We start from the raw sequence: 12,474 nt of genomic DNA, 5'->3' as shown, positions 1-12,474 counted from the left end.
AATTCTAGATATTAAAACTTCAGCTGCTCCATGAAGCTGCATTAATACGGCTACTAATATGAGCTGTATTGATGCATGAATGATGTTGATGCTGGGAGCTGCAGAGGAAGTAGTACTCCACCCAGCACACCTCCTGAATCAGGTTAACTGTGTCATTAGGGCAGAATACAGCACGCACACACTCACTGACACACGAGAGCAACACTCACTGCAAAAAGAGAGTGAAAGCTGATTTGTAAAGGCGGCAGCAGCAGATCTCTCCTCCTTCATCCACATCAGTCTGTTTTCAGCTTGTCGATAAATGCTCAGGCTGTCTCTGTGAAAACCCACCTCTGAGTCAGTCGTTTGGCGCACATCTTTTTCCACCTGTCAAGTTCTGCTTGAGGATAAAAGAAAGAAATCTGCCTCTATGCTGAAGGTTTTTAGCATTCAGGTCACTTCAGAACATGTCGTGCTTTAGTCTCTGTTTCTGTACCACCGCGGAAATGAACGGTGGGACACCAAGAAGAAAACAAACACAGCCAATAATTCATTCGAAATCGTAGCAAACGCAAAATCAGAACGACTAATACAATTGATTCAAATACATGTAGACAGTGAAAGTTGGACAATTGGAGTGGCCTCAAATCAAATCCTCAGAGCAAACAGCACATTTCTCTCACTTCATTTGCCAAGACCTTGCGGCTCCAAAGCAATTATGGCGGTGCATCAACAGAACAGTGTTTGGTTCTGCAGGGAGTCCTTCAACACTGAGCAAACACTGAACTCAATGGAAGCAACTTCCTACTGAAAGCGATCTTCCTCCACGTACAACGCTACACCCCTGCTTTTAACCCTTGACCTGTCGGCCCAGAGGAGCTAGTGTTTCCACATGGGATCGTATACGGTGACACTTAATACCCTCAGCAGGAGCTCCTGTGACCTGAAGCACAAACAACTTCTTTCCTTTCTCTGCCACGGACATTAGTCAGACAACCGGTAAGCAAGCCTTCCCGTCCTGACTGTTAGTAGTCGTAGTAAAGTATCACATTACGATGGTTAAATACGACATAAGTAACTGGTTTCCAAATCAAACCAAAACTTTCACATTTATGTTTATTAGTTACTCTGTTTATGTTTTCACCAATCAGTAAAAGGAAGTGGAACTGGTTCATGTCACAAAGGACATCTTCTGAGAGTCTGCATGTTCTTAACAGGTGTTTTAACAGCGTTATACTTCAGTGAAGGCCAGTGTTTCATTAATTCCCTGGTGTGCAGCCGACAGCACAAACAGCTCTCTTGATGAGGACGCAGAAGGGAAGGAGTGACACAGGCTGACATGTTGTCTGAGAGGTAATAAGAAGTGTTCAGGAGAAAATGACAAGACGTCTCCGGCTGTGACGGGTAGGAAAGCTGAAAGGCACAGAGACCGATCTGAGCCTGCTTATTAGGGAGGTGCTGGTCTCCGTGGAAATAATTTTTCTCCCAGACTCTGGAGGATGGCATCTGACACGGTAACACTGTCACCACAAGGACTTCACACACCAGCAGGGAGAATACAAGCCCGACCACGAAAGTGTTCCCAAGTTGCTTTCTGTTGTCCTACATATCAGAGATTTGGCCACGAGTCGTGAAAATACTTATCCAAGCTGGAAATGAGCTCTAAAGAAATGACTATGAGCTTTCCATTGTTCAGAAAATGTGTCTTAAAAAAAAGTCAGCAAACGTCTTTCAAATTCAGCCTCCTTCTGTAACATGCAGCTGCCTGAAGCTACATACGACCGATGGAAAAAAAGACTAAAGTTTGTATTTCAAACGAGACAGGAGAGTCGCCGTATGCAAAACATTCCTCAGTAACACCGGAGACATTCAGACCTCCTCCCTTGTTGCCATAAAACAACAAGATATGACAATTTTACTGATTAAATTCAATGACCACTTTATTACACAGCCGTAAGGTATTTCTAATGAGGTGACCTGAATTTAAGGTTCATACTTTCAGATGTTTATGTTTATGAACTGCTTCCAGATTTAGCGCAGTACATAACTGCAACATCCGTGGGTCGACTCCTAACCAGCTGGACCTTCATTGCGTTTCTCTCTTGCTGCATTTCCTGGTCATCTCCATCTACGATCTCCAGTTATTAAATGACATTTAAAGATCACCTATAGTTTGATAAATAGGCAGCTAACTCCTTTTTGATGAAGCAACAACAAAGTCTAAATGATTCCAAAACCATTTTAATTCATATAACCCTATTCATTTAGCTCAACGAGGCTAGCAACGTGCTGGCTCGTGGTGATCACAAGTTTTGGTTTATTACTCAGCAGCAAAGGGAGGAGACTGTGTTAACGCCAGCAGCTAACATCACACTCAACTTTGGGAAGGACAAAACCACAAGAAGAGCAAGTTGATTTTGCTAACAACAACCTAATAATGATAGTTTAAACTCAGTTCGACCTTGGTTAACTCAAGTAACTGGTCACGGTTTTTAGGTTTGGAAGTTTAAGAGATGCAGAGAGAAAGTTATTGGCTGAAAGGTTTTACACAAATTATTCATATACGTATTACAACATGATGTCGTGAACACGTGGTGCTCCATACATACAGAAGAGAAACCAACAACATCGAGAGTTTTGAATAGTGTATAATTCACCGGTTGCATAATGTGCAGAATCATTAGAGCGATGATATATGAAGCCATGCACACCCACTGACGGTGTGTCAGAGGAGAATGCAGGGCTCTGCAACACACACACACGCACACACACGCACACACACGCACACACACACACACGCACACGCGCACACACACGCACACACGCAGGGGTCTCCATGGCAGCCGTGGCAGTCAGCCAATCATGTGCAACCTGGTGTTTCGGACTGAGAGGAAGTTTTCCTTCTTTTCTTAATGTCAACAATAGAAAGAGTTGAGTAAGCTGGCGAGATGAATTGACTTTGCTTTGATGATTTTGCCACTTCACACAAGAATTTATGATATTTACACTTAACAGGATTTATGTTAAAGAAAATAGACACAGGAAATCTTTCAGAGCAAACAGGATGAGGTGAGTCTAAATCTAACCTTTGTTTTACATATTCTGATAGCCTGGAAGTTAATGTGCTCCTTTCTCCTTTCTGTTAGTTCACAACTCAAAAACAGCTAAATAAAATCATTTTTCCCCCAAAATATTCTCTGGTTTCAGGAGTTACTGTTTTTATCAATGTTACAGTAAATTAAAACTCTTCATCTTTTGGACCAAGGTTTGAATACCATATTTTTACAATTTCTTTTTGCATTTGGATTCAACGATTAATTGATTATATATGAAATAATGAGCTCATGAGTCATTGTCAGTTGTCAGTTTACACTAACGGTTTGCTCATTCAGCAGGGCTTTGGCAGAGCTACATGAATCAGCCAAGTGACAGGAAAACCACAAGTTGCAACCGCGCCGCGATCTCACAGCAATTCATCTCAAATTGATTTGAGCTGAGAGAGAATCTCATGTCAAGAATGAGTTTGCACTTCCCGTCTGTACATTCCTCAGTAGAAAAACTCCTAGCTGAGCCATGATGTGCAGGAAACTCAGAGAGTGAGATAGCTGCTGTGTTTGTCTCAGTCTCTGTTTATAAGATGGGCTGAACAGTGCAAGACAGGGTGAGAGTGAGGAGTAATCCAGCTCAGCCCTGTCCCAAAGGAGAGACTAGGAACAACACAGTGATCGCAGGGTCTTGTATTAAGGAAAGTAGAGCACAGCTATGTCTCGATGAGCGTCACCTCTAGTAGCCTGCAGCCTCTTCCTGCTCCTGTTAATGTGAAAATCCTTGTAGCATATTTTCTATTAGAAACCCCTAAGAGCTCCACGCCTTTGTTGATTGTAGGACGCAGAAAGGGCAGCGTGCCAGTATCCCATCAGTACTAATCTGATGGGAAATCAGGGACCACTAACAAAACAAAACTGCTTTTGTAGCCCTTGAGTCGTATTCAGAGTCAGACTAACTTACTGTAAAGAAGCCATTAACTTTTTTTAAATAGTATTTTCTTCAGTACATTCTTTTTTTCGATACTATAAAGTGACAGTCAGAAACTAGTTGAATGGTAAAACCACTTTCTTACAGCTTTAACATTATCTGATGAATTCTTATGATATCAACATCACCATCATACATTGTCTGGCACCTCAACTACTTTCGTTACTCGTCATAGTTTCAGCAGGTAAAGATTGTGGCTGCTGACGTCAGCAGACGACAGGAGGACATTGCATCACAGGATTTTCTGTGACGTGACAGCGGCTACACTGTGTGCCATCTGAACCCGCCATTGTACTGAGGGAAATCCTGCAATGATGAAAAAAAAAATCCCCTTACAAGTAACCACAGGTCACCAGGTTGAGTTAAGTTTATCACCGTAGACTGCGGAGGCAAATACAGCCGTCACAAGTGATTTAGAGAAAACAGAGGATACACTTTGGCACGTTATTGTACTCTGCAAAGGTTTTAGGCTACAGATTTTTTTGTATCCATCATGCAACACCATCGGGGAGGCGTTTGATCTGCTGCATGACAAAAACCCTAAACAACATAAAGTCATACAAAACTGTCCTTAGTCACAAGGAGAACAAGGAGTCCTACAACAGATGGTATGTCCCCCACAGAGCCCTGATCTCAACATCATGGAGTCAGTCTGGGACCTCATGAGGAGACAGAAGCTACTGAGACAGCCTGGATCCACAGAAGGACTGTTACATGGTCTCCAAGAGGCTTGGAGCAACCTGGCAAGTAAAAGACCTGGGGACAAGTTTACCGCTGAGAGCTGGAGCGCTTTAAACGGAAAGGGTGCTCACGCCAAATAATTATATTTGATGGAGGGTTTTTTTGTATTTACTGCACTCTGTACGTGTAAGTTTATCAATCAAAAAAGTTGAGGCTAATTTAAAAAAAAACATTAATGGCATCATTTTGAAAAGCATCGTCCCACCCTACCTAGTGCTTGTTTGTTTTTTGTTTGCATGCATGTCCTCGAGCACATACCATACAGGCCCAGGTCTATATTATGTTACATAAGAGAGCACCAGGCAATGTTTAAGCTCTCTTATTTGCACTGCATTTCCTGGACTTACATTTCACACCTCTGATATAGAACTACGGTCAAGGTTCACACACGCACGCACGCACGCACACACACACGTGCACACGCACGCACGCACACAGCACACATTCCGTCTTGCATCCATCTCAGAAGCAAGCGATGATACTGCAGAACCCACACCTCCTCCTCCATCACAGATACATCCTGCCTGCTTCCCTGCGCAACCACGACGACACATTCATCACCAAGGTAACACTGGGACAAGTCAGACCATAAATAGTATTTTAGTTTGGAGGATTGAAAGCCATGGAGTCTTTGGCTGCCTTTACTTTGAAGAGATTTTGGATTTGAGGAATGGAATCCAGTGCTGCTTCACAGGAGGATACAGGGGTGGAAGTTGAACAGGAATTGTGGCGATATCATATTACAGAAATGTTGAACATATAATGTTTGGGTGCTTCATTGCAGTATGAAAAAGATTTACAAAGCTGAAACATAATGTGTAATTTTAAAGTATTGGTTGGGATAGAAGAGAAAACAATACTAGATTTGAAATGAATTATCATTGGTAAATAATGAAATAACGAGAGTAATTCTCATTATTAAGGAATGTAAAAATATAGTGGAAAAATGTCCACCACAATTTCACAGATGGCATCCTCAAATTGCTTGTTTTTCCAACCAAAAGTCAAAATATATTTAATTTTCTTCCATATGAGACAAGAAAATTCAGGAAATCCTCAATTTGAGCAATTTTGCTTGAAAAGCTACAATTAGGGCCTAAGAATTGTGATACCCTTAAACGATTATCACAATATTTGTCAGTTACTTTTCTCACTAATAAATCGACTGTTCATATTAGCAATAAACAATACAACTATTTGCAGATTTCTTCCTTTAAAATTTTCACATTTGTGTCCCATGATGTGGCCCAAAGTCCAGGAAGGTGAGTTTCTGAGTAGTCAATCAGTTCATCATTTGTCCATAAAAAGTCAGAAAAAAGTACAAATTAAAAAAAGGGAAGGTTCAGGATTACCCAGAGTCCAGGGTGATGACATCTGTTGATTGAGTTACATTTATAAAAAAAACAAAAAAAACAAGCAAATCCTCACATTTTGTCTACTCACTTTAACTCAGCACAAGATCAGAGTCTAACTTCCGTGTTTCCCGATGTGTTTATGTGCTTCTCTAAACAGACAAAGTAGCTGACACACCACAGGACCAGCTTCTGTAAATGTCTGCCTGAGCTCTGCAGCAGTGTTGCCTTGGAGATGAGCTGCAGTTTGGGAGAGATTTACCCTGATGTGCGAGGATTTTTTTTTTTTTTTTACCTCCATTCTCAGGAGACTATCCGTCATCGTGTAAAAGCTTCACTTTGCAGTGAGAGAGTGCACTAACTTGAGCTAACAGACTGTCCAGTAATAATACAGAAGGGAGTACCCAGCGTACATATTGGAAACTGTCATTTATAGGTTTATAAGAAAAGCACAAACAAACCAAATAGACCGAGCTTCCATTTACACCATAGGGTGCTAAAATGGAAACAATAATGACAGCCTCATAGTTCCCTGTTACACATGCTGTTCAGGACGGGTCTGGACAAGACTTGCTTATCGGGGGAAGAGGGAGCCAACCCAGAAGAGAAAAATGTGTCATATTCAACAGTCACCTAGAGACACGTCTGCTCCTCAGGTTTCTGTCCTCTCATGTTGACAGAACTCCTGTCTTCACATATCTAGTCATCAACCAGTCCTGCAACAGCTTTATGAAAAACAATCAGCATTATCTTTCTTTATTAGGCCAACAACATCAAACTGGAGAGCTAGCATGTGATCTCCCAGCCTGTCTGGAAATAAGAGTTCAATTTGTTACGTCACAGAAAACTCTGCTGTCAAAACCTGACAGATTTTTTTGGGGGTAAAATATTACCTATCGACTGCTGGGCTGGCATGAAGTCATGTGAAAAAGAAAAGAACATCTCATGGACAATGTTGGCTTTTTGACATATTTGGACAAGCAAATCTTCTTTGATAGTGCCTATCAATAACCCTAACCACAAGGGAAAAATGGCCTTTTCAATCATTTAATCAATAAAAATCTGAATAGATGCATTATTCTCCAGTTGAAAAAGTAACTACTCTCTTGGCATCAGAAGCTTGTATGTCCCCCTTTAGCAGAAATAACTTTTGTAACTTTTTCTAGTGTTCTTAGGATCATGATCCTGTTGAAAGATGCACTTCTGATTTAATTTCAACTTTCAAAGAAGTAGCCTTTACAGTATCATCAAGGTCTCTTTGATATGATGCAGAATTCATAGATGAATCAGTGAGTCCCTGAGGCGGCAAAAAGATCCCAAACGATCACACCCATTTTTTCCCCTGAAAATCTGTTTTTGTTCTACGCCAAACATGTGTACTATTTTTGGGACCAAACATCTCTGTTTGATTCGTGTGTGTAGAGCACATTATACCAAAAAGTCTTTACGTCACTTGTAGATGATTTCCTCACATTGGAATTATTTATTCAAAATAAAATGGAGGTCTTTTTAAATTGCATCCACAAGCTTTTTTTTGAAGACCTCAGAGAGCTTTTTAGACAGCATGACGATACCACACAGCTCAATAGTAAAGACAGCAGCAGACCATGAGACTGAATCCATCTGTCACTCCTCAGGGCAATTAAATTATGAAAATGACCACAAACTTTATGTGTCACTGGTTTGAATTATATCATCTTTACCTGGAGGCGCTGTTTCAAAGAGGGTCAAACGTTTTCTTGTTCAAATATGTAAAAAAAAAAAAAAAAAAAAGTAATTTCCATGGTATGTAGTTTTTCCATGGCTGTATAACATGTTTTGACATGACATTAAGTCCACAGATTTTAATTCCAAAATGACATGTCCACAGTCCAAAACCAAAATACTTCTAACCACAGAATATCTCTTACAAGTGTGACTAGTTATGAGATGATTCATGTTTACATAATAAAATAATTGCCCAGAAATGCCCCAATTCTGTCAGTTTTAAAGAATCTTGAATATGAATACTTCATCTCTTATGAAACGTCTACACATTTGCATGAAAGTGAACTGTTTTTGTTTCTTGTCTGCCTATTTTTCTGAGCGACCAGATCCTCAACAGAGAAATATGTTATAAGTAAGAGGAAGAGGAAACAGCCCTCGCAGCTGGATGACATCAGAGCAATGAACCAAAGTCATTTAGCGTTATTGTCACAGATAAAAACATATTTCTCAATGAAGATCAAAGTTACTGTTAGGTAATTATAAACAAGGTATCTCGCTCACTCCTTACTCTGCTTGCACTCAAAGCATTTAAAAGCTTTTAATAGCTAGGATAGCTGAAAACTGGAGTTTGACCATCCCTTCTCACAATAGTCTGCTGCATACTGGACTGGACTACCGTAAAACACACACCAGTGAGGACTGTTTGACATTTTCAGACTCGCTCTCCGAGATTTTTTAGTTTACAAAATAATTAGTTGGTTTTTTTTTAAAGATCAATGCCTATTGCAACAGTCTTGCAGTAACCGTAGATTCATCCAGGTTTAAACCAACATTGCTGTGAGTAAGAGGTGAATCAGGAACCATGCAGAGAGGCCAGAGCGATGGCCTCACACTCACATGACCTGATGGATGACCTCTTCCCAGCAAACGCCCAGTACACAAATGAGCAAGACCCCTGGTGTGAGCCCAATGCGTGCGTGCATGTGTGTGTGTGTGTGTGTGTGTGTGTGTGTGTGTGTGTGTGTGTGTGTGTGTGTGTGTGTGTGTGTGTGTGTGTGTGTGTGTGTGTGTGTGTGTGTGTGTGTGTGTGCGCGCGAGAGTGGAAAAAAAGAGAGGACTCTTTTATATCCCATAATGCCGAGTGACCAGGAGGTCTGTTAACTGCTGGTACTTCAATTGAAAATCTTGACCTGACAGCCAAACTGGCAGAAGTGCCACAAAGTGCCCTTTAGTTCTTCCCACAGCTCCACACACCCTCCATTGTTTTCAGCCACAAAGTCTCTCTACTGATTATCTCAGCTGTCACAGTAAAACATCAATATCCTGTTGGATTACAAAGATAGAATAGATTAAGAGATTTACCGTAAGTGCTTTTCCTTCCCAACCCACAGGTTTATGGGAAAATACTTCCCCTGCCCTGCAACAATGGGAGACCGAACAGTGTGTCGTGATCAAAAAACTCATCAGGTGCTCGCCTTTCTTTTTCTTGCTTCGTCAAGCTTTGTGTTTGATTTTTTTTTTTTTAAAACAGCTCTCAAGACACAAAACGCTGTCCTCCGACTTTCTTCGAGATCAATTTCCCACACATCCATTTCTCTTTAATAAAAACTTTCCACTTTTGCGTGAAAGGATTTCGACATATTGAAACTGAAGAGGAGTGACCGAGTGCCACCGTTCACAGCACTGATGCCTGGTTGTCACTAATACTTCTCTATTTCTGTAGCTGCCTGTTGCTCACAGGTTCAGCTGTCTCAGCGATTACAGTCCTGAAACACTGTTCGCATTAATGTTCGCTCGGCTCCTGTAAACACCAATTTGTGGCCAGCAGGGGGCAGCTACATGACATTGAAGTCAAGCATTTGTTCCTCAATAAAGTTCAAACAGTGCTGGCGGTGGTGGAGCTCGATTAAAGCAAAACAAACTGTTGTAGAAAAAGCTTGTTCACGTACGTCATATAGTGGTCAATGCTGATTGGTTAAAAGCCGCTCCAGTAGTTTGAAAACGAACCCAACCCGAGGTCTTCACCAATCGGATGCAACAACGAGAAACAGTCCCCATTGGAGCGTGGGCAGACGCTCTACGGGGAATTTGGCTTCTATTTTGGCCTTCGAACGCAAACTGTAAAACCAGTCAGCTCCTCATGTCCCTCTGTATCATTCAGAGCAGTTCATATTCACCAAATCCCTTCAGTTATCATTAAATGCAGCCGACAAAGGAACTAAAACGAAAAAGTACCAAACCAACCGCAATCTTCTGATATGAAAAGGACAGAACAGACTGGGAAACAGGGATGTGTCACAGAAAGCCTTCCTTAATCTATTCTCATGCTCACTTTAGTCACGCAGACCTGACTCACGCCGTGCAGACGGTCTCGGTCAATATTGCCACACGTTTTTTTATTTGAGGAAGTCTCCAAGTGACACAGTATTTGTGTGAATCCCGGCTTCTGGATTAGCCTTCTTATTATTACTTTAAATCACGGAGCTGGGAGGTCAAGCCTCACAGTAGCAGCCCTCCAGTACTGACAAATCCTTCATCCATATCATTCAATCCATATCGACGAGAGCATTTCTGATGAAAGGGTGAATTTAAAAAATAGTTTGACATTTTGGGAAATTGTTTTAAATAGAGAGTGCAGCCAGTAGACTGCTTCCAGAAACAGCTAGCACTCACTAATGAGCATGTTACGTCTGCTTTGTTTAATCGGTACAAAAAAACCGCTGTTACCGGGGGTACTGTGCCGGACTATTTCTTGACCCGGAGCGGCGACTTCTGCTCAGTGCAAACTGAACATCGAGCTGTCGCGTCGCATCAGAAAATCCTTCTCAGATACGAGGTGTGTTTGTCGACCTTTCAGGATAACTTTCCAAAACTGAAGATCCGACATTCCCCTCAGCTTCACACCATGAAGTGCTCCTCTTCCTATCTGAAAATATGCACCATTATTTCTGTTTTTAAAATGACTTTACGTCTCCCTTCCTCCCTCCTAGATTACCCCAACACAGCCGTCACCACACTCAAAACTCACTTTGCTTTTTCTATGAACTAAACAAACAAATGAATGAACTTTAAAGTTCACGACAGGCAGTCCTCGCCGTCTTTGTGCTGAGCTAAGCTAACCAGAAGCTGACGTATCTTCAAACCAGGCACACAGACGTGAATGTGGTTTCAATTCTAAAACTGTCAAACTCTTTTTGAGGCCAAGATGTGGCCTAAAGCGTGTCGGTGACCTTCATACAAGTAAAGCTGCAGTGATCTCTAAACTAATATAACATCCACCTTACACGCATGTAGTGTCTGATGTGGTGCATGTTAGCAGTGAGACGCCACATCTATGTTGGCTCTCAGGTTAATCAGGCAGGAGCCCTCAACAAACAACTAGACCACAGCTTACCGTCATCACCCAAATGCTAAAAGGCCACGTTAAGATAGCCATAAGATTAGGATGGCAAATATTTTTATATTATTGATTGATCCAGAATGGTTTTTATTCATGAGTGTATCAATAAGCTGCATAAAAACTACTTATATTTACTACAAAGATAATACTGTGGTTGCTCCCATCTCACTTTTTCCTTTCGACCGGAAGAAATGTCAAACTCATCTTGACTCTGGTTTCTTCAACAGAGGAGGGTTTTGTTTCTCACGTTCTCTGGTGTTACTTTCACAGTCATACTGTGTGTAGCAGTTTGTGTGGCGCTTAACCGTCCGCCCAACTCACAGGATATTACTTCAAGCATCACCTGCCTGAGCACATATAAGAAGGTAGAGGGGCTTTGAATGTAATTAGAATAAATGCAGTAGGTCGCATGGTAGAGAATTATCATCCATATTTTAGGGAGATATGACTGTATTGAATACATTAGACTGCATCGGGGGTTTTTCCCAACTACACTGCAGCTCCTTTGAGGCTGATGTAACACCTCTACAGACCTCTTAGCAGCCGTTAATACATCTGTTCCCAAAGGTCAGGCTAGATAGACTTCCTAATGGACTGCTTCACACAAAGAAAATACTGCATCCATCAGTAGAAGAGCTCGTAAAGTCTCAGTTGACGTACTGTACCAAAAGCACAAAGACTGGACTGCTAGTTTGAGGTAAACCTTGAACCTACATGATTAAAAACCCAAAGTGCTGCAGGAGGACGGGTTCACAAAGGAAATTACTTTTTAATCTCTACTACTGTGGCTTATTTTTCCTGTTTTGCCCGGACATGAAAAGTGCAGCAGGCTTTGTGGTGATCGGTGTTAGTTCTCTGGAGGCAGGTCTGACAACACTGCTTAAGAGTGTCTCATTTACTTCGCACCTGGTCCTTCCTGAGTCAAACCACAAGCAGCGGCTCTTTAGTTTGGTGATGTGCAAGCTGGCTAAGTCACAGCAAGAGGGAGCAGGAGCCAGGGATAAATAAATCACATAACAATGTTGATCTGTTGTAGGTCACTGTGTACTGGTGGACAGTCAATGAGGTTGTGCGAAAAGAAAATATTGACATGCTGGTCAGTGTCCAAAAAACTGATGCGATCCTCAAATGCAAAACTTGCACTGGCTGATAAAAAAATCTTTCTCTTCTTTTTCCATGAAAACATGCCATATTTCATTACATTTGGAGTATAGTGTTATCAGTGAAGAGGACTTAGTTCCCTGACAGCAGGCCTCTTGC

General features: G+C 41.5%; 1 protein-coding gene across 1 annotated transcript in view; it reads right to left on the bottom strand.

Annotated features, from left to right (window-relative positions):
- Positions 1 to 12,474, bottom strand: part of abr (ABR activator of RhoGEF and GTPase) — a 140,786-nt gene that overhangs the window by 127,056 nt on the left and 1,256 nt on the right. The gene's annotated exons all lie outside the window — the stretch shown is intronic.

The sequence above is a fragment of the Brachyistius frenatus genome, unplaced genomic scaffold (genome assembly GCF_029030835.1).
Source record: "Brachyistius frenatus isolate BFR_SWC_R1_liver_20210118 unplaced genomic scaffold, ASM2903083v1 Contig_34, whole genome shotgun sequence".
Taxonomy (NCBI): domain Eukaryota; kingdom Metazoa; phylum Chordata; class Actinopteri; family Embiotocidae; genus Brachyistius; species Brachyistius frenatus.
This window is presented reverse-complemented; position numbering and strand designations above follow the sequence as displayed.